This window comes from Sphaerodactylus townsendi, linkage group LG06, assembly GCF_021028975.2.
Source record: "Sphaerodactylus townsendi isolate TG3544 linkage group LG06, MPM_Stown_v2.3, whole genome shotgun sequence".
Taxonomy (NCBI): domain Eukaryota; kingdom Metazoa; phylum Chordata; class Lepidosauria; order Squamata; family Sphaerodactylidae; genus Sphaerodactylus; species Sphaerodactylus townsendi.
Genome location: NC_059430.1, coordinates 106,177,158 through 106,202,738, shown reverse-complemented (window position 1 = coordinate 106,202,738; position 25,581 = coordinate 106,177,158). Strand labels below are relative to the sequence as shown.

At 40.6% G+C, this 25,581-nt stretch overlaps 1 protein-coding gene across 2 annotated transcripts in view; it reads left to right on the top strand.

Annotated features, from left to right (window-relative positions):
• The window catches only part of MPPED1 (metallophosphoesterase domain containing 1), a 102,823-nt gene that overhangs the window by 61,847 nt on the left and 15,395 nt on the right, over positions 1-25,581 (top strand). The window lies entirely within an intron of this gene.

Genomic DNA, 25,581 nt, shown 5'->3' with positions numbered 1-25,581 from the left:
CTGCAGTTTTGATATATCATGGGTTAGAATAAAAAATTAAATAAGGATATTTTGGGAGTTTTTCAGAAGCCACAGATGATACAAAAAAGTTTAAAAACTCAGAAATGCCTTAAATATATGTGTAATATCCACATATTTTATCTTGTATTACCGTAAATATACACAATTTATTTTTTAAAGTTAAAAGAAAAAATTCAGACTTCTTCTCTAGTACGAAGGGAGGACCAAAAAATCCAGTTCATGGAGGGTGCCACACTCCTAACTCCAGTGATGTGGAAGGGATAAATGTACTTGCAATTAACATATCCCTCATATCCACTTATATCAGTAGTGGCGAACCTATGGCACTCCAGATGTTCATGGACTACAATTCCCATCAGCCCCTGCCCTCATGGTCAATTGGCCATGCTGGCAGAGGCTGATGGGAGTTGTAGTCTATGAACATCTGGAGTGCCATAGGTTCGCCACCACTGACTTATATAAACTAGATTTGTCTTTAATGGTCCAGTCCAAATGAGGGGAGCCAAACTGGCTTGTGGAAGAGAGGGATCTCAGGATCCATTTTCCTTAGGAGAATATCTCTTTAGTCTAGAGATGTAATTCCAGGGGATCCTCAGGTCCCGTCTGGATGCTGGCATCCCTATCTGTGAGGTAGATTAGAGTGAGAGTGTGTGATCTGTTCAGGGTAACCCAGAAAGCTTCCAAGGCACAGTAGGGATTTAAACCTGGGCCCTGCACTTTAACCACTACACCACACTGGTTCTCTATAACTACTGTTCTTCCTCATGCAATAAAAAGTTTTTTTTTAAGTAAAGAAGTATCCAACAATGAAAGAGTCCCTCAAATAACAAACTCTTCAGGTACAAAGTAAATAGGACAGTGGTTCTCAACCTGTGGGTCGCACCCCCTTTGGGGGTCGAACGATCCTTTCACAGGGGTCGCCTAAGACTCTTTGCATCAGTGTTCTCCATCTGTAAAATGGATAAATGTTAGGGTTGGGGTCACATGAGGAACTGTATTAAAGGGTCGTGGCATTAGGAAGGTTGAGAACCACTGATATAGAACCTCTGTTTCTTCAAGATAATTTGATGCATTGGTTATAGCTGTGACAATCAATATTTCCTATCATTAAATCAGTTTTTGGATCCTGTTCTTTGACTCAGTTCCACAGGACCTGTAAGACAGAGACATTTTGTCAAACATATGGTTGAGGTCAGTAATGTAAATGTAAATCTTTTCTTTTCTCTTCCCCTTTCCTTTTCCCTTCCTGTTTCCTTTTCCTTTCCCTGCCTTCCCTTCCTTGTATTTTGCTTTTTCTTGGACCAGTGATTTCTCTGTTGGTTGTTGGTCCCATTACCATCTTTTGGACAAACTTTACCTTCTAAATGAAATGGCAGCTCTACCTATATAAATAGATGCGCAGGTTAAAATGCTATCATGTGTGATGAGATCAGGAACTATGGTTTTTAAATTATATTTTAAAAGTATTGTCGAAGGCTTTCACGGCCGGAATCACTTGGGTGCTGTGTGGTTTCCGGGCTGTATGGCCGTGTTCTAGCAGCATTCTCTCCTGACGTTTCGCCTGCATCTGTGGCTGGCATCTTCTGAAGATGCCAGTACAGATGCAGGCGAAACGGGGTCCGGAGAGAATGCTTCGTCTAGAACACACGGCTTCATACAGTCTCCCTCACAGCACCCAAAATATATTTTAAAACTTTATATTTGTGTATTTACTATTTGACTGGGTTGTAAGCTGCCCTGAGCCCAGTCCTGCTGGGACGGGGTGAGGTATAAATCAAATAAAATCATCTTCATCTGGGGCAGCAGAAGAGAGGGGCCACAGGCTAAGATCCCTCTGGCTTATACAAGGCTTGTGCCTCATATAAATCTTGGCTTTTAAACAATACCTGGAAAAACTTTGCTCAGGTGTTCTTTCTTCCAGTGATATCATCATGAAACCAATTAGATTTGGCTATGTGATGACATTATTAGGGACCAGTTAAGCTAATTCAGAGTAAAGCAAATGATTTCTGAACAGGGTGTACAAAAGCAGAAAAAAGATATAAATAGGGGAAGTTTTTGTATTTCTCTCTGCAAACTTTCTGAGTTATCTGAAGGACTTTTTCATATGGAAAATATTCATTGGAAAGTATTCGGCTCAATTGTAATGCTGATTTGTACATTAAGATTAACAAATTGCTTAGTAACCTTTATAGCTGGGGTTTCCTGTTTCATGTATGCTAGTATAAAGACTGTTAACAATTTGTAATCTCATGATAGATGTTGCTTTAACATCTGGATTTATCACAATAGGATTATTTTGAATAGGTTGTGTTTAAACAAAGAAGAACTCCACTGCAGAAGCGTAGCTAGGGAAAATAGTGCCCAGTGCAAAATCTGAGTTTTGCTCCCCCCCCCCATGTTCATTTATGCTTTTTGTATTTTTAGTTTTTTTTCATCCTGCAGGGGGCACGGTTTTTAGGCTAGCAGCACCAAACATTCAGGGTGTCTTTAGGAGACTATCCTGATGATACCAGCCAGGTTTGGTGAAGTTTGGTTCAGGGGGTCAAAAGTTATGGACTCTCAAACGTGTAGCCCCCATCTCCTACTAGCTCCCATTGGAAACAATGGGAGATGGGGGCACTTTGGACCCCCAGAACCAAACCTCACCTAACTTGGGTGGTATCATCAGGAGAGTCCCCCGAAGACTCCCTGAAATGTTGGTGCTGCTAGCCCAGGGGTCTGCAACCTGCGGCTCTCCAGATGTTCATGGACTTCAATTCCCATCAGCCCCTGCCAACATGGCCAATTGGCCATGCTGGCAGGGGCTGATGGGATTTGCAGTCCATGAACATCTGGAGAGCAGTAGGTTGCAGACCCCAGTGCTAGCCTAAAAACCGCGCCCCCTGCAGGTCAAAAACTGAAAAACACTAAAAAATACAAAAAACAAACCTGAAATTTTTACTGCCCTCCCCAGGCGCACGCCCAGTGCAATGTGCACCCCCGGTCCCCTTGTAGCTACGCCTCTGCGCCATTGTGTCTCAAAATGTGGGAATATTAAATTAGTTTCGTAAACAGGTAGACTTATATGGCATTGTATACTTGGAATCTGTCTGCATCAAATTTTTATAGGCTAGTTTTTTAAAAAATTGATGTTTTTAACTTTTGTTGGTGGAAAATCCTTGTTTGGAAAGGAGCTGAACCTGTATTGTGTGTTTCAGAGTTGTAATAAGTGCTTCAGGCAAACTAGTGTGGTTCTTGAGAAAAAATGGAAATCTGAATGTGAATAATATGTTCACTTGTTTATTTGAAATGTAGGTGTATCACATGTGTTTATGCTTTGATACTGACATATTGTTTGAAGCTGCCGTATTCTTTGGACGTTAGGGAAGATATTTCATCTCAGGTGTTCAGTAAGTGAAAGATAAATGTGACAGGTGCTTAATAACAAGGATTTTTTTAAAGAAAATCATTATTTTGGCATAGAAGAAACTCTTCACTTATTGGAAATCCTGAGTTGGTTATTGCAAGTTTTGTAATTATCAGAGATGCTTCTCCATTTTTGAAGTAACATTTTACTTTCAAAGTCTTCAAAACTTAACAGTGCAGTTTACTTTAATCATATGTAATGTGAACAGAACGATTCTCCTTTCAGAAATGTTTTAGATCATAGGTGTCAAACTCGCAGTCCTCCAGATGTTCCCTGCCCCATGCCTGATGTTATGAACTACAGCATCATGCTGGCAGGGGATGATGGGAACTGTAGTCCATAACATCTGGAGGGCCACGAGTTTGACACCTGTACTTTAGATGGTTCATATTACATTCGTATACATAAGTATTTGCTTATATTGAATAACTGGAGAAGTTCAATCTTAAGTAGAGTTACATTAGTCTACCCCCACTGAAACAAATCTCTTAGGTTGAAGTAACTTGCATAGGTATGCACATGGAAAATGCTGTGGCCTAAACAGCTGTAACGGTCCATTTGCCTCTAACACCAGGTGATATTGATATTGCAGCAAGTCTTGGGGTTCTCCAAATGTATCTTTAAAGGCCTCTGGAATCAAGCTTTGAAAGTGGTAGAATTCTGCTTGCAGTTGAAAGCAAAGTAAGAAAACATGGACTTGGGTACCTACATAAGACCATAAGAAAGATCCTGCTGAATCAGACCAGAGTTCATCTAGTCCAGCACTCTGCCTTTGGGAGCTCATATGCAGAAGGTGAAAGCAATGGCCTCCTGCTGCTGCTGCTGCTGCTGCTCCTGAGCACCTGGTCTGCTAAGGCATTTGCAATCTCAGATCAAGGAGGATCCAGATTGGTAGCCATAGAGTGACTTCTCCTCCATAAATCTGTCCAAGCCCCTTTTAAAGCTATCCAGGTTAGTGGCCATCACCACCTCCTGTGGTTGCATATTCCAAACACTAATCAAGTGCTGCGTGAAGAAATGTTTCCTTTTATTAGTCCTAATTCTTCCCCCCAGCATTTTCAATGGATGCCCCGTGGTTCTAGTATTGTTTGTTTAGTTTTTTTTAAATATGAAAAGGTGTTCTGTGTTGAATCTTAATATACTACATTTCAGACTCAGGTTTACTATATCCTTGAGCACTTGACCAGAGAATGCTGTGAATGTTTTTAATTAACATTTTTAACATGATTATATTTAACATAATATACAGTGTAATCCTATGTAGTAACTGTAGTCTGAGCCCACTGAAATCAATGAAATATATACATAAAAATAAAAAGGGGGGAATCTGCATAGGATTACACAGTCTAGTAAATTGTATTTTATACAATATAAAAGGGACATAATAAGTGACACAATCTATCCAAAGCTAAGCTATAAGCTATAAGGACAGTAGTCCAAGGGACATAATTTCGGCAAGAAGGATTGTTTACCAATGATGTTTGCAGACCTTTACACACCATAAAGTAGCACAAGCATTCTGGGTGAAAGAAGATTCATTTCCAGACGCTGTAAGCAATCTTTGTGATAATTTAATGGCTTTTTACCATCTCGTACACCAAATTACATATTTTGTGTATAGGCTGTGTAAGAGAATGTGCCAAAATCTTTGAGTGGTATTTAGTGAATCAGCTTAGCCTATCAGAAGTCTGTTCTTATTTTTTAAAGGGAGCAAAATTCTTGAATAAGATTTTTTTTAACATTCATTTTTTGGGCTGTGAACTCCAACAAGGCAGGGATATCTTTTACAGATGCTCCTGAAGAAATGCTGGCAACATTTATGACTCCTCTAGCAAGCCTCCACAACACATAGCCCATGAAGCCAAATCAACTCATCACCCAAGCATTGAAGGTCTGACAGAGCCTTTCTGGCAATCTTGTTCTTGAAGTCCCAGACAGCAACTCCTTGAATTTTAACAGACCTTCATCCATAACATGGCTGAAGAGCTGCATTCATCATCGTTGATCATAAATTGTACAGCTGTAGCCTTGATGCATGACAGAGATTTTCCTATTAACATACAAGAGAATTATTAATGGCCATTGTTTGCAGTTAACTTCAGGCAGACATGGAAACAAATTTAGCTAAAGAAAAAAGTCCTCTTTGTTGTCAGAGATGACTTCAGCTGTTACTAAATTATGTGTTATTAGTATGTGAGTATGTGCTTTTATGTGCATACACACACAAACTTATATATGTATTTGAATTGTTTCAGTTTAGTTTTTGCTACCGTATATATTTGCATATAAGTCGACTTTTTCAACACATTTTGTGCTGAAAAAGCCCCCCTCGACTTATACACGAGTGAGGTGTATTTTTAAAAATATTTTAGGGTTTTTACTTTGTCTGCCCCCAGGGAGTGCAGTTTTTAGGCTAGGGGCACCAAAATTTCAGGGATTTTTCAAGAGACTCTTCTGATGATACCATCCAAGTTTGGTAAAGCTTGGTTCAGGGGGTCCAAAGTTATGGACCCCCAAAGGGGGTGCCCCATCCCCATTGTTTCCAATGACAGCTAATAGTAGATGGGGCTACATTTTGAGAGTCTTTTCAATCTGCGTAAGGTTTTTGTACTTTTAAAGTTATTGTTGAGATCATATTGTTTTTGTTGACCCTCCTTTCCACTTACAGAGCTAGTTTACTGTTTTTCTTTGAAATAAATATTCAAAAACATTTAACCTACTGATGCCTCAATTAATGTAATTTTATTGGTATCTATTTTTATTTTTGAAATTTACCAGTAGCTGCTGCATTTCCCACCCTCAACTTATACGCGAGTCAATAAGTTTTCCCAGTTTTTTGTGGTAAAATTAGGTGCCTCGACTTATATGCAGGTCGACTTATACATGAGTATATACGGTACTTTAATTCTTGCCAGTTTTGAATATGGGAAAGAAGTTGACAGACAGCTACTCCATATGGTCTCATTGCATTTTTTTAATTTGAAAGGGAAAGAAATGAAAACCTTTGTGAGATATTGAATTGAACAGTGGTTACTGTCCTGTATCTGTTTCCCTAAATATCAGTATTGGTAGCTTTTCCTAAATGTCTTGGTTTTGCTTCTGCCTGACCTGTAAGTTATCAAAAAGAATATTCTGTATCTTTAAGACTCAAGTACTGTGAAACACATTTTCCTTAAATAATGCTTAACAAACACATAGGTATTACTACCTTCACAATGACATTTTTACTACAGCAATAATTTTTATGCCCTTGCAATGATATAACTCAAACAAAAACACCTCTCTTTACATGAATATAAGATAAGTATGTATTATCGTACTCACAAACATTAAGACCTTGTAATAAATATTATTACAAGGTCTTAATGTTTGTGAGTATAATAATATATGTCCAATAGTCATTTATTATTTTATAACAGATAATGTGATTTCTCGTTAGGATATCTTATGCTTATATTTTTTTCAGATAGGGCCATAGAAGGTGTTCACGAGGCATAACCTAACCTGGGGGTTAGCTAGCCCTTTGTATAGTGTATACATATATTCATGTAAAGAGAGTTTTTTGTTTGAGTTATTGCAAGGGCATAAAAATGATTACTGTAGTAAAAATGTCATTGTGAAGGTAGTAATACTAGCATTGCTGCTGCTAGGTTGAGATTTCACTGAGCCTACCACTTCAACCCAACATCTCATTCAGCCCTTGTCTCAGCCAGCTCAGACCCCATTGGCATACATTTAGAAATTAGGGTTTTTTGTTCCAAAAAGCATCACCTTAAATTGCATTTACTATGCTGTTTCCCACTCACCCAATTTGGGGAGATCCTCCTATTGCTCTTTTCAATCTGCCTGGGTTTTCTGGAACCCGAATAATTTGTCTGCAAATCTGGCTACTCTACTGCTCTCTCCCCCCCCCCCCCCCCCCCCCAATTCCAAATCTTTCATGAACACATTATGCACAATGTGCTTGCTGTGTGATGGGGGCAAATGTCCATCACTGCAAGGTTTCTTGTACAGACCTCAAGCCCCATTTTCACTTTTCATTCTCACCATGGCAAGCAAGACCACTTGGTTGCTGGCTGCTTCAAGTAACAGAAAAAAGCTAATTCACACAGCATCAACCTTTAATTTTCTTGATATTTCAAGATTTTGATATAAAGAGAGTTTGGAAATAACAAGCCTCTGTCTTCTGGCAGCAGGAGGGAAAAGAGTATCTGCTCTGGGACAGTCCTCTTCTTTAGCAGTCTGTAGTCCAGGGAATTGCGTTGCCTCTTTCATTGTGTGTGTGTGTGGGGGGGATTACTTTTGAACAGTAATATTGACATAAGTACAGCTTAAAGGACTATCCTGGCAGCCCTGACTACTGGGTGTAATAAGATCTGTGCCACTTGATGGGCAGAGTTAAAAGAACCAGATCTGGAATACTCTCTGCAGAAAAACTCCAGGGAAAGGAGGGAGTGACTCCTCACATGTAAACAGAGAAAAATTAGGAGAGCCCTTTGCAAGCTTACCATGCAGAGAAGAGTCCCAAGGTAAGCATTCCATGCATTATGGGCCATTAAATAGCACTGGCCAGAACACTAATCCTTTTGGGACCTCACTGCTCACCTTCATTCCACTGGAAAAACTGCCCAGAACTTCCCTCACCAGAAGTAATACATGACCTGCACAGCTGGCAGACAGGTCTGGATCACAGAGCCAATAAGGATCACCCGAGACCACAATAGCAATAATATATTGGCTACAAATGGAGACCTGCAACAACATATTGTGGCTTTGGAGGTGTGGAGGGGAGGTCCCTTCTCACTACAGTCTCAAAAGCCTTAGAACAGTGATGGCAAACCTTTTCAAGACCGAGTGCCCAAATTGCAACCCAAAACCCACTTATTTATTGCAAAGTGTCAACGCAGCAATTTAACCTGAATAACCCCCTTGAGCAGGGGCCAGCCTGCTGTAGCCACCAGCAAGTCCCACATGCGCCGCTCTGCACCTCTCTAGCAACTCTGCCACCTCTGCCCGCCCCCCGGGCAGCAGCCACCTGGAGCACAGGCATCAGGCCTGTCAGCCAAGTCCTCCCTGCTCACTGAGCTGCATGCACATCAAGTCCAGTGGCCCAGGCCAGCCTAGATGTGTGTGTGTGTGGGCAATTTCTCCCCCACATGACAAACTCTGTGTGTGCGTGCCAACAGAGAGGGCTCTGAGTGCCACCTCTGGCACCCGTGCCATAGGTTCGCCACCACTGCCTTAGAAGAACCTTCTCACACCCTGCATTATAATCACTGTCTCAGCTGCCTTCTTTAATCTTTTCTGTTGTCTTCTAACTGGTGAGTGGGAACAAAGATTGCCCCCCCCCCCAGCCGCCCGTGTTCCCTGTAAACTGTGCAGCCTTGAAGGCACTATACTGGTTCTGTGCAGGTTGGGCTCTCAGTGCAGGGGGAGCTCTCACTGGCAGCTCAGTTCCACTCAGCAAGAGTGAACTTTCGCACAACAATACAGAAGCCGAGGAACCGTCCCCCCCCCCTTGCTGTTTTTCCTGTAGTCTGGTCAGTTAGAAACTGGCAGGAAAGTTTTAAAAGGGCAGCTGAGCTGGCAGCCAGAGAGATGGGGGCGAAAAGGAACCTCCTCACCCACCTCTGTAGTTACTGGCTCAGCTGTCCTTTTCCTCACTGGCTTCTAACCGGCTAGATGGCAGGAAGTGGCCTTGTTGTTGGGACCTGTTGCACTGGTCAGAGGACCCCCAGGACCCTGGCAATGGTGATTTGGTCATCTGGGGCAGCATTGTCTGGTAAGTCAGCATTTTTGTAATGGTGAGATTTAACCCTTCCCCCTGTAATTTTTGAAGTTTTAAGATTTTTCTGTGAACCTTGAGTGATTCCCCAAGTTTTGGAGAAAATCAGTCCCCCCCCTCCCCAGCGTGGGCTGGATCCATAGATTTAACTATCTGCAGATTTGTCCACACTTGAGAAATAGATGTATAAATATCTACACTGACTGTTCTATTGGTACCAGTGAATATACAAGATAAAACTGGTATACTAATCTGTGAATGGATATCTGAAGAGAGTGTTCACAAATCACATTCATTGCATGAACACAGATTCTTCATAGCTCCTTTTCCTTTAGAGTTTAAGTATATGCAAACAAATTTACAGGAATTAATTGTAGTATATTTATGTGCGCATGCACACATTCTCCTTTGAAATTGTCATTCCACACAAGCATGTGCTTTCTTGAATAGAAAATAAAGTTCATTCACATATCTTCATAACAGAAAGAATAACTATATACATGAATGTGATTTTCCCCTACATTCTTAAATGATTCTTGATGCAATTATTGGCTACTTGAGATATTGCTCACTGACTGTTACAGTACAGATAATAGTATTGTGCACTCCATCATTATTCTGTAGTGATTGGACCTAGCTGTGTACCATTTCTTCATTTAAGATGTTGCATAGTGTACAATCCTCCAGGAAGTTCTTCTGTAGAATTCCCATTAAAACTAATGATACTTGCACAGCTCATATTCATTTTAAGTGGCTTATGCAGGAAAACCTTCTAGAGAGTTGTGATTACTAGGTTTTAGAACTTGATCCTTGGGAATAAGGGACAGACAAAGTGCTCAGGAGAAGAATGACGCAGAGTGGAATCCTAATCAGAGTTACACTTTGGTAATCCAGTTGATTTCAGATGATATAGAAGGGTACAATTCGGTTTAGGATGCAGTATGAATTTCAGAACTGTGATGAATTGGTGATTTAAAGAACTTGTCTCCAAAATCTTAATTTAACAAGCAACTCACTGTTCTGTCAGAAGCCATTAGAGTAGCATAATGTTTGACAAAATATAATGAAATAAACTATAATATGCTAACAACAACAAAACTCAGTGATTATAATGTATCCTCAAAAAGCTTATTAAATCCTCTTAAATTCAGTCAATCTGCCAGTTTTTTTTTTAACTCTGTAGGACATTAATGTTACCACGTTATACGAAATAAATACAAAATTATTCACATAATATTATCTAAATTCATCTGTATACAATCAACTACTATTTCCCACACAGACTATAAAGAAGAAAACATTTTCATTTATTTGTTAGGAAGTTAGTTTCAACATAAGATAGACCTCCTTTATTTTATCTAACCGTTCATGTATTTCAGGCATCTACTTTGATTTCTAATGGTGTGCAAAGGTTAAATGTGTAATCAAATTCAACACAATTACACCTAGTTTGTTTGGCATTACTGGAACATAACTTAACAGCAAACATTCTGGAGTATGTATTGTCGAAGGCTTTCACGGCCTGATTCAACTGGTTGTGGTGGGTTTTCTGGCCTGTGTGGCCGTGGTCTGGTAGATCTTGTTCCTAACGTTTCGCCTGTATCTGTGGCTGGCATCTTCAGAGGTGTATCACAGAGAAAAGTTTCACACTGAAACAGACTTTTCTCTGTGATACACCTCTGAAGATGCCAGCCACAGATGCAGGCAAAATGTTAGGAACAAGATCTACCAGACCACAGCCTCACAGCTCGGAAAACCCACCACAACCATTCTGGAATATTTTCAACCGTTCTTCCAAACCCACTCAATAAAGCAGCTATCTTCTTCCAATATACTTTAGCTGTAGAGCAGAACCATTACATCTGGATAAAATCAGCTGATTATTACAGAGCTAGCAAATTCCTGAACATGAGTTATAAATCTTGGCAACTAACCTTGGTGTTATATGGGTGATTTCTTTATTTTCAGGCAGTTGCTGCATAATTTTTCTACTCTATAAATTCTGTGTGTTCTACTTGCTCAAATGGGTCTCTAAAATTCTAGAAATTCTACAGGGGATAGAAATAAGAAGCTAAGAGTATTTTTATCTGTTTTGTTTTTACTGTGGTGTTCTCCAATTTCTGAAAAGGTGTATTCATGATCAACAGACACTACTTGTTATGGTTTATTAAATGAAGAATGCATAAATAGGTCCTTCATTACAAATCTACATTAAAACTAGAAAAAGCTGTATATGCTTACACCAACTTCTAGCACCAAAATATATATCCTCTGGTATTTTTCTGAAAACCTTATTGCCAGTCAGATGGTATAAGAGGTCCCATTCAGTCACACATTTCCATCCATCAGTTCAGCAATAGCTGAGCTGTTTGAGAGGCATAAATCTTCAGTTTTTGTTTAAATTGAAGTCAAATCTCCATATGCCCTACTGCACTGTAAACTAAATTGCAAGATAAATCTGCATTTAAATAAAAGAAGGCAAACATTTGAACTACAGTGTTCCTTCTTTTTAAAAAGTGGAACTGAAATAAATGTATTCAAGTGAATAGTTAAACACGGAATTACGCCTAACTACTTTTGAGGGAATCACAGAAATGAACACGTCATAGAAAATGGGACTACTAATTATAGCTAAAGAGGTCATTCATAGGAGGTTAAATTGGTTTAATTAGAATTCATTTGAAGGTTACATTAGAGTATAAAGAGATGTTAAGGGGTTAACCCATAAGAGATTACACTGTAGCCAGTGTTCTATTAGATTTTGAATTAATTTTTCCCATGGGTTTTTCACATACTAATTTTCAACTAAATGAGACATCTGTTTCAGAACAGGAAGATTTGCTATGGTTGTCATAGTAACTACCATTCTGTAAGAAAATTGTTCCAATGGTTACTTTGCAACAGAAAGGCAGAAATTTGGTACATAAAGCAGGATCCAAGAGTTAGTAGAAATACAGTCCTTTTGTCTTTGACCTGTAAAAGTTGCTCATCGTTTTCTTGCCATCCAGTTTTTTCCTAGAGTCTTGTACATAGCCACACCTTTTCTGTTGTAGCAACAACATCATTTATTTATTTGTTGTATACAAAATGGTGCAGTGAGAAAAAAAATTTTTTTTGCTTTTGGAAAGGAAATTAAACCAGTTATTTGTCATGAACATAGGTGGGCTCTAAGATTGGTGAGATATTCCATTGAGGACCTGTATACTGCACGGGTTCCATTGAGGACCTGTATACTGCACTTCCATTGAGGACCTGTATACTGCACGGGTCAAAAAAAGGGCTGTGAAAATATTTACTGACCCCTCGCATCCTGGACATAAACTGTTTCAACTCTTACCCTCTAAACGTCGCTACAGAGCACTGCACACCAAGACAACTAGACATAAGAACAGTTTTTTCCCGAATGCCATCACTCTGTTAAACAAATAATTCCCTCGATAATGTCAAACTATTTATTATATAATTACTGCACTACTTTTTTCATCATTCCTATTACCCATCTCCTCCCACTTATGACTGTATGACTATAGCCTGTGCTGACATTTTATTTTATTTTAAGATTTTACATTTTATGTTTTCATTACTATTGATTGTTTCCTGATTGCTTACTAGACCTATATGACAATCATTAAGTGCTGTACCTTATGATTCTTGACAAATGTGTTTTTCTTTTATGTACACTGAGAGCATATGCACCGGAGACAAATTCCTTGTGTGTCCAATCACACTTTGCCAATAAAGATTCTATTCTATTCTATTCTATATAAATTTCATGCGGGGAGATGAGCTCATTTCTTTGACATGTGCTGAAATGTTAATTATTTTTCATAAATGAGTGAAAATAAAATAAAAAGACACACAAACTAGTTGTCACCAAAAAGTCAAGTCTCTCCTGGGGACAAAAATCCAACAAATCAAGGTTAGAACCTCAGCTTCAAGTATTAAATCTGAAACTGCGGGGGGCCCAGAAGTTTTGGGGACACCTCAGTGTTGGTTCCAAAAACTCATCCCAAGTGTCCTCTACCCTGACCTATTCTATAAAAAGCATTATTCAAAATAGCAATTTGCACAAACCACTAAGGATGATAAAAAGCAATACAATTCGAAATGGTGACAATTAATTGCACATTTGTTCAAAATTTAATTAAAAACTTTGTAGTTTATTAAACAAAGCTGATTCCCTTGATCGAGTGATTCCAGCGTCTGAAGGTCTGATGGTTAACTAGCAAAAATCTTCGATGCCACATTTAGTAACTACTTCACTGTTCTCAGTTAATTCTTAATGTGATGGATGTCCTGATGAGGAGATAACACTTTCTCAATGTCTGCTTTAAAGCCACTTTGAAATCACCATGTTCAGTAATCTGGAATTGACTGCTTTGCTTGGAAAGATGTTGGATGACTGCACTAAAACTACTTTCTGTCAAATATGATGTTAGAAACACAAGACACTTCTTGACCATTGTCCCTAGTGCTGGATGACGAGCAGAAATTTTCTTCAGCAACCAAAACTCTTAGGATGATTTCTTAAACTTTGCAGTTTCATATGTGCAGTGAAAACCAGCTCCGAAACTGCTGGAAAAAAATTGTGCAGAAGTGGTCAGAAAAAAAATAATGAAAAAAATAAATAAAGCAGAACCAAGTAGAAGAAAACATGTGCAACCCCCCCCCCCCAATTTATTTGATGATATGAACCAAGGAAAACTACTTGTGTGGAAATGTCTGTGGCTTTTGCTCAATTTCATTTTGTAGCTCAGTTAGTTCTTCCACTGCCCCAACTTCCTCAATATTTGAAAATGGTTTTTTGCACCCAAAATGGTTTTTTGCACCCAATCTGGAATTTCCACCAAAAGAAGATTCTACAGTCAAATATATCTTCATGCAGCATGTCCAAATGGCCACAAAAAACTTGCAGATCATCATATTATATCCCACCTTTCTTTTCTAGTTCAGACAGGGTCAGAAAATGGTATAACTCAGGATGGCCTATACTGTGTTTGAATAAAGTTCACTTTGAAATAAATGTAGCTATGACAGATTTGACCTTAATAAAACTGACCTCATTTCTTTGCAACTGCAAATTCATTTCATTGAATTTTACAAATAGTTCTGATAAATAAGCAATGTCTTGCCTGATCCCTTTGAGTTCATCATTGAACAAAGCATTTGTGACTTCAAAAACCCCCACAACAGTGTCAAAAAAAGTCATGAAAGCATCTCACAGTTTACTTTTGACAGCCAACAAACTTCTGTATGAAGCAGCAAACATTCAAAATCTTCATCCTTCTCTGTACAGAAACTAAGAGTACTTTTGTCTGTTTTGTTTTTACTTTGATGCTCTTCAGTTGCTGAAAAAGTGCCTTCAAACATGCTGATCAGCAGTCACTGTTTAGTTTAATGAAGAAGACATGATAGCCAAACTTTCATCTTTTACAAAGCGCACATGTGCAAGAAGTGAAGATTCATTATGTGGCAAAGTAGCCTCCCCCAGCTGTAATGCAAATTCTTAGTATGTTGAACAATGTGTCTTCCATATTTTCAGCCATTTCATCTATGAGTCCTTGCACTGAATTGTTGCTGAAAGGAATCATCTCAATTATAGCATGTGGTGACTTATGCAAAACAATACCTGGTTTTGGTAATCTTCACCAATTGTGTGTGGCTTTCCAGACTTAGCAGTCAACAATGAAATGTTGTATGATGCATTCAAACTATCATTGCGTGCAGATGGTGTAGACCCTTCCTTGGCAAATAAACACACCAAACCAGAGTTTGGAAATGGATTGGGCCGCAGCCCAATTTATTAACTGGTAAACAACATTAAATATTTAAGAAGCTGGGCAGACAAACGGGTCGCAACATCATGCTGTCCCCAATCTCCATTGGGGCATTGTGCAGGAAGCTGGGAGCCCCAGGGCTTCAACCTTTCCTGCTGGGGGTAGCGGGCACCGGCTAAGCCTACAGACTTGCCTACCGGCCCGCCCCACCCCCCCCCCGGCCCTTTTCTAAGGGCACAACCATGGAGAAGACCGGCCGCCCGGCTCAGCTTCTCCCCCCAGATGTTGCGATTCCCGTTGCCAACCCACCGGGCTGCGACAAAGTACAGTCATGCAATAACATTATAACAGGCCAACTAGTAACCATTGAAATTAGGGAGGGTGGGTGGGTCACGCCTCTCTTGAGCCTCGGCAAGCAAGAAGGCCGAGGCTCGGGGTGTGGCGCTTTTATGCTTTTGCTCCTCCCGCCTTTCCAGCTTGGGCCAATCATTGCAGCTCCCTGCAATTTGCCGCCTTCTGAGCTGCAAGCTCCCTTTCTTTGCCTTTTGGCTGCTCACCCCTGCCGCAATGGCTGCCACCGGTGATTCAATGGCTGATATTTGTTTGCAAAACATGCTTGATAGTGTTGTCTACTTTTCACATTTGTCATGAAGTAGCTGGGAAATAAAAGTTAAATTTTCATCTATCTTCTCAGGATGTCCTTTCCTCAAATTTTCAGTCATACTAGAAGCCTTCATTGCTTCATTAGAAAATACCTTTTTACATATTAGGCAAGCTGATGGTATGTTGGTACTAGTATAAATCTGTACTTCAGATATTCCAAACTATATAGTCTACATTTCTTCTTTGATTTTTCTGCTTCTGCCATTCCAGTTCTGAAACAAAGAATGTATTGATTAAACATTAATGAAATAATGTCAAAATAAGTGCACATGCATCAGTACTATAACCACAAGTTAAATAAATATTCACGCTAAAATCAAGATAATTACATCTGGAAGATCGCTTTTTTATGAAGACATAAAATTTATACAGCTTTCAGCTATTAAATGAATGCTTGAATTGCTATGTAATAAACTGATAGTTAAATGGGAGAATTTTGAAGATTTTGATAAGTTTTTGTATTTATAAAGAATAATTACTTCGGTTAAAACTTTGAGTGGCATGAGCGATATAGTGCCTTTTCACTGTCATCTAATAATTATTTGGAAATCTTCAACAGGAATTAAAAGAATATGACTTATGAGAAGCAATGACTCTGATAAACATTTTTAAATAATTCCTAAATCATTTTCATGACAATGTGACAGAAAATAAGATATTTTACAATACTCCTGATTATTATTCCATACAATGTCGGACTTTAATTCAGTTTATAGCAATAATATGTCTTTATTGCATACTGAAGATAAATGATGCTGTTAAAAGAGATGAAACATTGATAGGTTTTGGTACCTTTGTAGGATTAAAATCAAAAACATGGTAAAGAAATATACTGACATTGCAATATGGATCTTTATGGAACTTTTATGAAGTAATATGCAGTTATGAACATTTTGCAGAAGGGAAAAAGTGCATGCACACACCATGGATGTATAAAACCAAAGATATTTTTCCAAGGGTCAATAAAATTACTTTGGGGGAAGTAAAAGTTCCTGGAAAACCAAAAAATTAAGAAAAATGATGGCCTGACCTTGAAGGAATAAAAACAATTTTAATGTTGTTATTGTATTCTTTCATCTTATTACTGCAACTCTTTTTAAAAGTTTGACTAAATTTTCTTTTCACCAAAAATCCTGCCTGCCTTCTCCCACCTAGCTGATAGCAGTTCCTATCACTTTTTGGGCCAGCAGAGTGGTCCAAAGGCTTTCTTTCTTAAAAAAAAAGTATGGCCAAAAACAACCCCCCACCCAGAGGTGGGATGCAGCCTATTCGCACCTATTCGGTAGAACCGGTTACTAAAATTTTCTCAGTTTGGAGAACTGGTTTTTAACTATTCACTACAGACAAAGGGGTAATCTCTGTCCCTGGGTACAACAAATCTCATCAAGTGGGGGATGCAAAATTGCCCCCCAGGGCCCCCTACAGCCTCCTGCCCCCCATGGCACCCCCCACGTGTGTATGAACTGTATGAAATAATACAATATATAGTAATTCTATTTTTTTGTTCATTGGTATAAACATTGGGAAAGTATTATAGGTAAAGATTTTTCATTTTATTTTTTTCCCTTGAAATTTATATTGGAAAGAGAGGAGTTTAAACTATTCTCTTAGAGTAAGGATTTTGGATCTCTCCCTCTGTTAGTTTTTTTTCAAGTGGAATAGATAAAGTAGTTATAGGAATCTAAATGGGAAGTAGAAAGTAGGGAGGGAGGGAAATATGGGAAGAAGGGAGGCAATATAGGATGTTTTAGTTGGGGGGGTTGAGAGAGATAGACAATCAATATAATTATATAAAAAAGAAATAATACACTACCTTTCAGTATATTGCTTTTTTAATACTTTAAACAGTCATTATTTGAATCTAGAGGTGGGGCGAAGGGGAACTGCACCTGGGGCACGTGTGCACTGCATCCTTGCCACAGCCCCACCCAGGAATGCCCGGCCCCCAGAATGCCTGGCCACGCCCCCATTGTGCCCCGCCCAGCCCCATTGGCGCTATGCCACTGTTTGAATCCCAGCACCATCGGAACCTGTTACTAAAATTTTTGAATCCCACCACTGCCCCGCCCCCCAAAAGGCAGCAGGCAACATAGGAAACAACTGACTCACCTGGGAACACCTCACAGCAGGATAATCCCCAGTTAAACAGACAACTGTGGAAAAAAACCCACTGCAAGGAAAAGAGCCCCGGGGTAAGCGCTGCATGCATAATCAGCCTGTGTCTCATGCAGTAGTCCTGCTGCTCTTCAGGCTTCTTGTGTTGTAGCAGATCACTCCTTCTCAGGTCTCTCTGTTCTCTGCCCTCAGATGGCTTCTGTCTCCTTTTTTTCTCCTCAGAACCCGCTCTTTCCCCTCAGAACTCTCCTACAACTCCAATACTTCAATAGGGGGCCAAACCTACAGGGTTGCACTTATGCAGAGGCAGAAACTTGGGCCCTTTCCGCACTGCAGAAGGGGTGCCCCTGCACCGGCAGGAATCCTGCCGGTGGAGGGGTGGGGGCCATTCGCACGGGAGCGTGCGAGCGGTCCCCACAGACGCTGGCGTGGCAGAGCCGCCTCTTCCCCGTCCCCCCACACTCACCTCGTCGTCCTGCGTCGCCCTGCTGGACTACTAAGACCTGCCCACGCTGCCCTCCAACTTTCAGGGGTCGGAGGACAGCGAGGGAGGGTCTCAGCAGTCCGGTAGAGCGACACAGGACGAAGAGGTGAGGGGGGGGATGGGGAAAACAGCGTGTTCCCGGTGGTGCCGTTCGCACCGCGCTGGCGGGACCACACTGTTTTTAAAAAACCTTCCTCCAGGAGGGAGGTTTCTGGGGGTGGCCTGACGCCGCTCTGGGAGAGGTGGAGGGAAGCCAGGTCGGCACTGCTACATTTCAGCAGTGCTGCCTGTGCGAACGGCGCCTTAGGGACGTATTTGGGTCGTGCGGAAACGGCCTTGGAGTGTCATTTGCCAGCATCTAGGCTGTAGTCAATTGTAAATAGGTGATTATCATGGTTGAATCTTAAATCATAAATAAATGAACAATGTTATTGAAGGGGCCCACCTTCAGTGGTTCAATGTGATTGAAGGAGCTCACCTTCAGTGCCTGTTTTGACTCTTAGCACCCCTCCCCAGGTATATCCACCTGTTTTGACTCTTAGCACCCCTCCCCAGGTAAATCCACCTCCCCTAAAGGGCAGTACTGCCCACTTTGGGAATCACTGCTCTGAATATTAGACTGGTGATTGGTCTCAAAGATTTCATAATGTGTGAATGATGGTGCCCCCTTTCCCTTTTCATGCATAACTTTTTAAAAAGTTTGGTTAGTAAGGCTTTACAAGAAGGCACTTGAATACCATATTCCTAATAATGGCTTAAATTTTGTGGTTGGGCCCTGTGAAATCAGCTCTAGGTTTATTCACCAAATCTTTTCCAGGACTTCATATTTTAGTTAGTTTCCTGATAGTCTTGGGGTTGTCACAAGAAAGACAGGGTAATGACGTTGCCTTTGCATAAAAGAACAGTTGAAGCAGGCATTTCTTGGCAGCTCTTAAAAGTGTATATAATGCAGCTACAAAGTATGAGAGGAAAAATGAGGGGGGTGTCTTCCCCTAATAAGCTGATGATTTGTATTCACAAAGGAAAAGAAGTTTTCCGAGAGGATAAAAAAATGTGGGTTATGAATGTAACAGTGGGAATTTTTATGTATATCTGCAATTTCATAGGACTGGTTTCCCAGCCTTCTTCGTGGCTTGTGGCAGCCAAGAGAACATAGCAACATCATTTGTTGATCCTTTGATCTTTCTATTTCAGTGGCATGTACAGACTGCAGTTTTCGAATGAGATTATTTTTATTCCTTCATTATATTTAAAGATACCTATAGGTTTTAGTTATGATGGCATTTCTTGCCTGCTTACAAAAATACCACTCGATTTAAATAAACAGAATACAATTTAAATAAACAGGGGAAATAAAAACACTAAACAACGTCCTGGACTATTATTTGATCCACTGGGACAGTCGCTGAAGGTTATGGGCTGCAAGTCCAAGGCCCAAATCCCTGCATCTGGTGCTTCTAGACCAGTGGTTCTCAACCTTCCTAATGCCGTGACCCTTTAATACAGTTCCTCATGTTGTGGTGACCCCCAACCCTAACACTGATGCAGAGAGTCTTAGGCGACCCCTGTGAAAGGGTCGTTCGACCCCCAAAGGGGTCCTGACCCACAGGTTGAGAACCACTGTTCTAGACATATCAAGCCTTTAGTATGTGCCAAAGGATGAAGACAAAACCTTGACTGAGATGTCAAGCTACCAACAGACCACTTCCAAATTGCTTCCTTTCTGTGTTATAAGTAACAAGGTCATCTGGTCCACTTGTTTGGAGTAATGTTTTATTTTATATACAAAAAGAATAGTGTAATTGCTAAATAACCATGCAGAACTATAATAATGATTTGCGTATATGTTCGAATAAAGACATTAAAGCTGTGGTTGACTTGAATGAACTGTCATGGATCTGGATTTATGTTGTATGTAATTTAATCTCAGTAAACCTGAAAGAGAATTTTGGGAAGGTTGCTAAAGCAATGCTACCTGATCTCACATAGGTTAGTTTGTACATATACCAATGTAGTAGATGCCATTCATGTTCAATTGAGTTGAAGCGCTTTTTTTGATACGTTGAGGTTCTAAAAGGAATTATGATTTATTTCACATTTGTATGCATGAAATGTTGTCTAACTGCAGAGTACAGCACTGATGTTCCTATTTGTTCATGTCTCTATTTGCATAAGAAGTGAATCCAGCCAGCAAGCATTTGGGTGCATATGGAGTATACATCCTTTGTGTTGACATTGTATGCAGAAGGTTGCAAACATGTACAAATCTCTATGATCTGATCTTGACAAAAAGGTCACAAACCTTTGTCTTACTGTTACATTCCAACTGGAAGACTACAATGGTGTTATCATCAACAGATATGCAATTATATTCAAAAGTGACAAAGGAAATCAACAGATTATTATTTATTAGAAATCCAGAGATTATAATTTCTGGAAATAACTGAAAAATGTATTGTAACTAGAGGAAAAGATAATTAAGGGGAAAGTGATATATGAAAATTTGAAATTAAGAGACGAAAAAAGAACACACCTATTTGTTCATTGGTGAGAATATAAAGAGAAACCTCCTCCATAAAACAAATAACCAGAGTGATTTATAGGTTTTTAGGCTCTCATACTTTTAAACTCCTAAGAATTCCAACGTAACATTTTAGGTACTCCAATTACCCATGACCAACTCTGCCATGCCCTTGCCCTGCTCTGGCACAAAAGTCATGCCAGAAATGCTCTTGCTTTCCGCGGGGAAAGTGAGAAGCACAGGTGAGGCAAGAGGAAGCATGTCAGGACAAGATTTTTTTGGCTCTGACATACTTCTGCTCCCAGTGTAATTTTTAAAAGGACCTCCTTTGAGTCCTCCCCACCTTTTGAATCTAAATAGGTGGCAACTTGAAAAGGGTGCTTTTCCATCATGGTGCCAAAATTTTGAAACTCAACAGAGTTATCACTTTCTTCTTCAGTAGCTGAAATTTTTTTCCTGCTTTGTTTCACATTCCCTCATTATATTAGCCCTCCTCCCTGTTTGTATGTTTATGTTTTATTTAATCATTTAAAATATTTAATATGTTTGTATTTAAATGTTTTTAATGTTTGGAATGTTTCAATGTTTAAAATGTTCACCACTTTGAGGGTCCAGAACTGGATGGAGAGGTGGCATAGAAATATTTTTAATAGATAAATCTATCCAGAAAGGGTACCACCTATCATCTGTTGATGTGTTTGAGGCTTTGTTCGACATTCCCATCAGGCCCTACAATTGGAAATTCTGAAGTGTGTTTATGTAGAGACTTACACTCATCTCTCCTTTGGCCTTTCAGTGTTCATGAAATGCTGGTAGACATCTGACTCACCTGTGGTTACTGGACTGCTGTTTTCCATTTTCTGGAAGACTTATTGATTCTCTGCAATGTATTGATGGGGATATATTTAGGGATATGAAAGTTAACACCACTAAAGCTAGAGTAAACTCATCATTAGAGTTTTCATAATGGCCTTGATAACAACCTGAGTGGTTGTACTCTCAAGCCTTATTTTAGTCCATTGAGAATCTCCTCTGTGGTGTAATGGTTAAGAGCAGGTAGACTCAGAGGCCCTTTCCGCATGGGCCAATAACGATGCCCTGGGGACGGCAAAAACACCGTCCCCAGGGAGCCGTTCGCACCGGTGGTGCTGCCAAAACACAGCAGCGCCGACCTGGCTCCCTTCCCCCTCCCCCAGGGCGGCCTCAGGCCGCCTCCAAAAACCTCCTCCGTCCCACTCACCTCGTCGCCTCCATCGCCCTGCTGGCCTCCGAAGGCCCTCCCTCGCTGTCCTCCGACCCCTGGAGGTCGGAGGGCAGCGTGGGCGGGTCTACGGAGGCCAGCAGGGCGACGGAGGTGACGGGAGAGGGACGGGGAAGAGGCGGGTCGGCAGGGCGATGGCACTCCGTGGCGCTGACGTCCCAGCCGGTTCTGGGACCGTCCATGCGGACGGTCCCAGCGTCGTCGGGTCGGCGTAGATTATGCCGACCCAACCCCTTCCGCCTCCGTGCGGAAGAGGCCTGAAGTAGAGAATCGGATTTGATTCCCAACTCCTCCACCAGAGCGACAGCCTCTGATCTGTTGAACCAGATGTGTTTCCACACTCCTACATTCCTGCTGGGTGACCTAGGGCTAGTCACAATTCTTCAGAACTATCTCAGCCTCACCTACCTCACAAGATGTCCGTTGTGGGGAGAGGATGGGAAAAGGAGTTTGTAAGCTCCTTTGAGTCTCCATACAGGAGAGAAAGAGGGTATAAATCCAAACTCTTCTTCTTTTCTTTAAATTTAAAATTGCTGTGGTTGCAATTTTCACCAAATTTTGCAATTGTGGTTGCAATTTTCACCAAATTGCTGTGGTTGCAATTTTCGCCTTTTCACCAAAGTTGGGACAATGGTTTTGTTTCTTATTAGGTTTTTAAGTGGAGGGGGACTGTTCTGGGCTCCAGGCTGGGTCTGGAGAATCATATGGGAAGCTTCCTGCCCTTGGTGACTCAAGATCCATCTGTTACCAAAAGGAAGCATTTCCTATGAGTAAAGTCTGCCCCACCCAGCAACACTGAGAATGAAAATTTATACTAATTGAGATTTATTTCCCTTCTGTAGGAGGGGCTTTTGTGAAATGGACTGAAAATAGTCATTTTCATAGAACTTATGTAGATCTCTGATGCAGTCACATATTTTGGAATACTTTGTATAATTCTATCGCCGCTGCTCTAAAAGAATACTATAATGTTGGGAAAGCTGCAGAAAGGACATCAAATTGATAATGGGTTGGGATAACTTTTCCTATGAGAAAAGGATAGAGAGTTTGGACTTTTCAGTTTAGAAAAAAAGATGAATGAGTGGTAACATGATAAAGGCGTATAAATTTATACATGAGGTAGAGGAAGTGAACTTTTTGTCTCTCTTTTATCATGCCAATGAAATTGATGAGGGGTGGCATAAGGCAGTAATTCTTAACATAACCTAGAATGAACTTGTGGATTTACTGTCACAGGATGATGAGATGGTTCCTAATATCAGGTATTAGATACAAGTATTAGCTGGAATATAGTTCTCTCAACAGCTATTAGTCATAATGACTAAATGTAACCTTCATGTTTACAGTTGGTATACCTATGAATACCAGATGCTAGAAAAGCAAGAACAGGATGAAATTTTAGTCCCTGTGTCACTTCCTGTGGGTCTCTGTAGGGAAAAGAACATTGGACGGGGCTGATCCAGTAGATCTCTTCTAATTTTTGTGTATAGTTACAGAAATAGAAAGATCTAAAAAATTAGAGGGCATTTATACCACAAGTATCTTCCAGAAAAGTAAGTTTTATGCAAAATTTATTCTGTGTGCAAGCTAGTTTGCATTCATAATAGTGTCTGATTAACATGGGGTTTCTTTTTGATATTCTGAATATATGTATATCTTCATAGAGTTTCAAAAGGAAAAAAGAAAGAGTAGCAGATTGTGAGCAACACATTAATTTCAGAATGTACCATAATGCATCCGTTGCCGAAGAAGATGAATCAAAGCTTCATGAACATTCCCTTTTGTCTTTGCCATATAGGATTCAAAGAGAAATACAAAAAAATAATTCAGAGGGTTTCATTAAAGAATCCCAACAATTTCTTGTTGATACTGTGAGGGAGTAATATAAAGTTCTCCCTGAAGAAACATCTGAGAAAGAAATATGGTTGATGTTCCTATATTTATAAGTATTAAGGCTGCAATTATCATGAACTATTATTAGGTTACAGCTACCCATTCACTGTTCTTTCTGTAGGAGATACAGGAAATATCCCTGTCATCAGCCAATCCAGAAAATATACAGCATTGCAAAATATTCCAAAAAATCAACTGCAGACTGTATTACATGCAGTGTTGCCAGAAAGTGATTTTAAATAAATAAATAAAATTATAAATCCTATAAATAAAAAGTACAGGCAGCAAAGCTATTGCTCCAGAGGCCAGAACAATGCCACCAAGGACAGAGTTGGGTCATTGAGGCTGCTGAATGCTCATATAAGGAGCATCAGAAGGCAAGGGGGAGAAGAGCACCTGGCCCCTTTACGCAGAAGGTCGCAGGTGGCACAACTGCTGTACAGCGAGCAGAGGTGTGCGAGTCCTCAAATTTACCCACAACAGCTCTTCCACAGTGTGGTGTACTGGATATGTCTATGCAATATGACCCAAGCTCAGCATGAGCACAAATTTGATGAACTCGCAAACAGTGAGAGAGCTATACATACATGCATAGCGTGTCTAGTGCTGTAGTCAACTGAGGAGTGGCATAAGGCTAGCCATTGTACCCCAGAAGCCTCCACCTGTGACGGCTACCCAAGGGAAGGAAGGAAGTACTCATCCCAAACACTCAGGTCCCCCAGCTCACCCAGCAAAGGCATCAGTAAGTAAAGTGCACACCCCTTCATGGAAAGGACACATTACTCAGAGGTTGGTATGAATAAGAAGAGAGAAGAAGAGTTTTGGATTTATATCCCCCCTTTCTCTCCTGCAGGAGACTCAAAGGGGCTTATGATCTCCTTGCCCTTCCCCCCTCACAACAAACACCCTGTGAGGAGGGTGGGGCTGAGAGAGCTCCGAGAAGCTGTGACTAGCCCGAGGTCACCCAGCTGGCATGTGTGGGAGTGTACAGGCTAATCTGAATTCCCCAGATAAGCCTCCACAGCTCAGGTGGCAGAGCTGGGAATCAAACCCAGTTCCTCCAGATTAGATACATGAGCTCTTAACCTCCTACACCACTTTTTGCTTGGCAAGAGTGACACATTAATCAGGGGATGCTGCCATGGTGAGTGTCCCATGTCAGCTCAGCAGCTATCTCAGAGAAGGTGGTCAGCAACCCTCTCACTGGCAGATGGCTAGTTTGAATCTCCTGCAGAGAAGGTGTCACATGTTTTTGCTACCTTTTGCTCCTTGTGAATGCCTGCAGCACCTGCAAAATATAGTAAACTGGCTGGATCCAATTACATGCACACTTTCCAGGTTACAGGGAGGAACATGTGACTGCGGTGACTGTCCCTCATCCTCACGCTCATCACTTTGACTGGGGTGGGGTGGGGTTAGGTAAACTATCAGAAAATGGACAAAGTTTAGCCTACACTCTTTGATAGAACTATAGGACAGACCCAAGTATGTTGAGTCAGGAGACTTAGTGGGGGAGCAACAAGTGGACAGAGTAGGAGATATTGCCGCACCCCTGCCAGGAAGCTCAGGCATGGGGCAGGGAGCACATTAAAATAATGGAAATGACTCTTGTAAATGATGGGCCATCCATCTAATCTAGTTTAGGGCTTGGT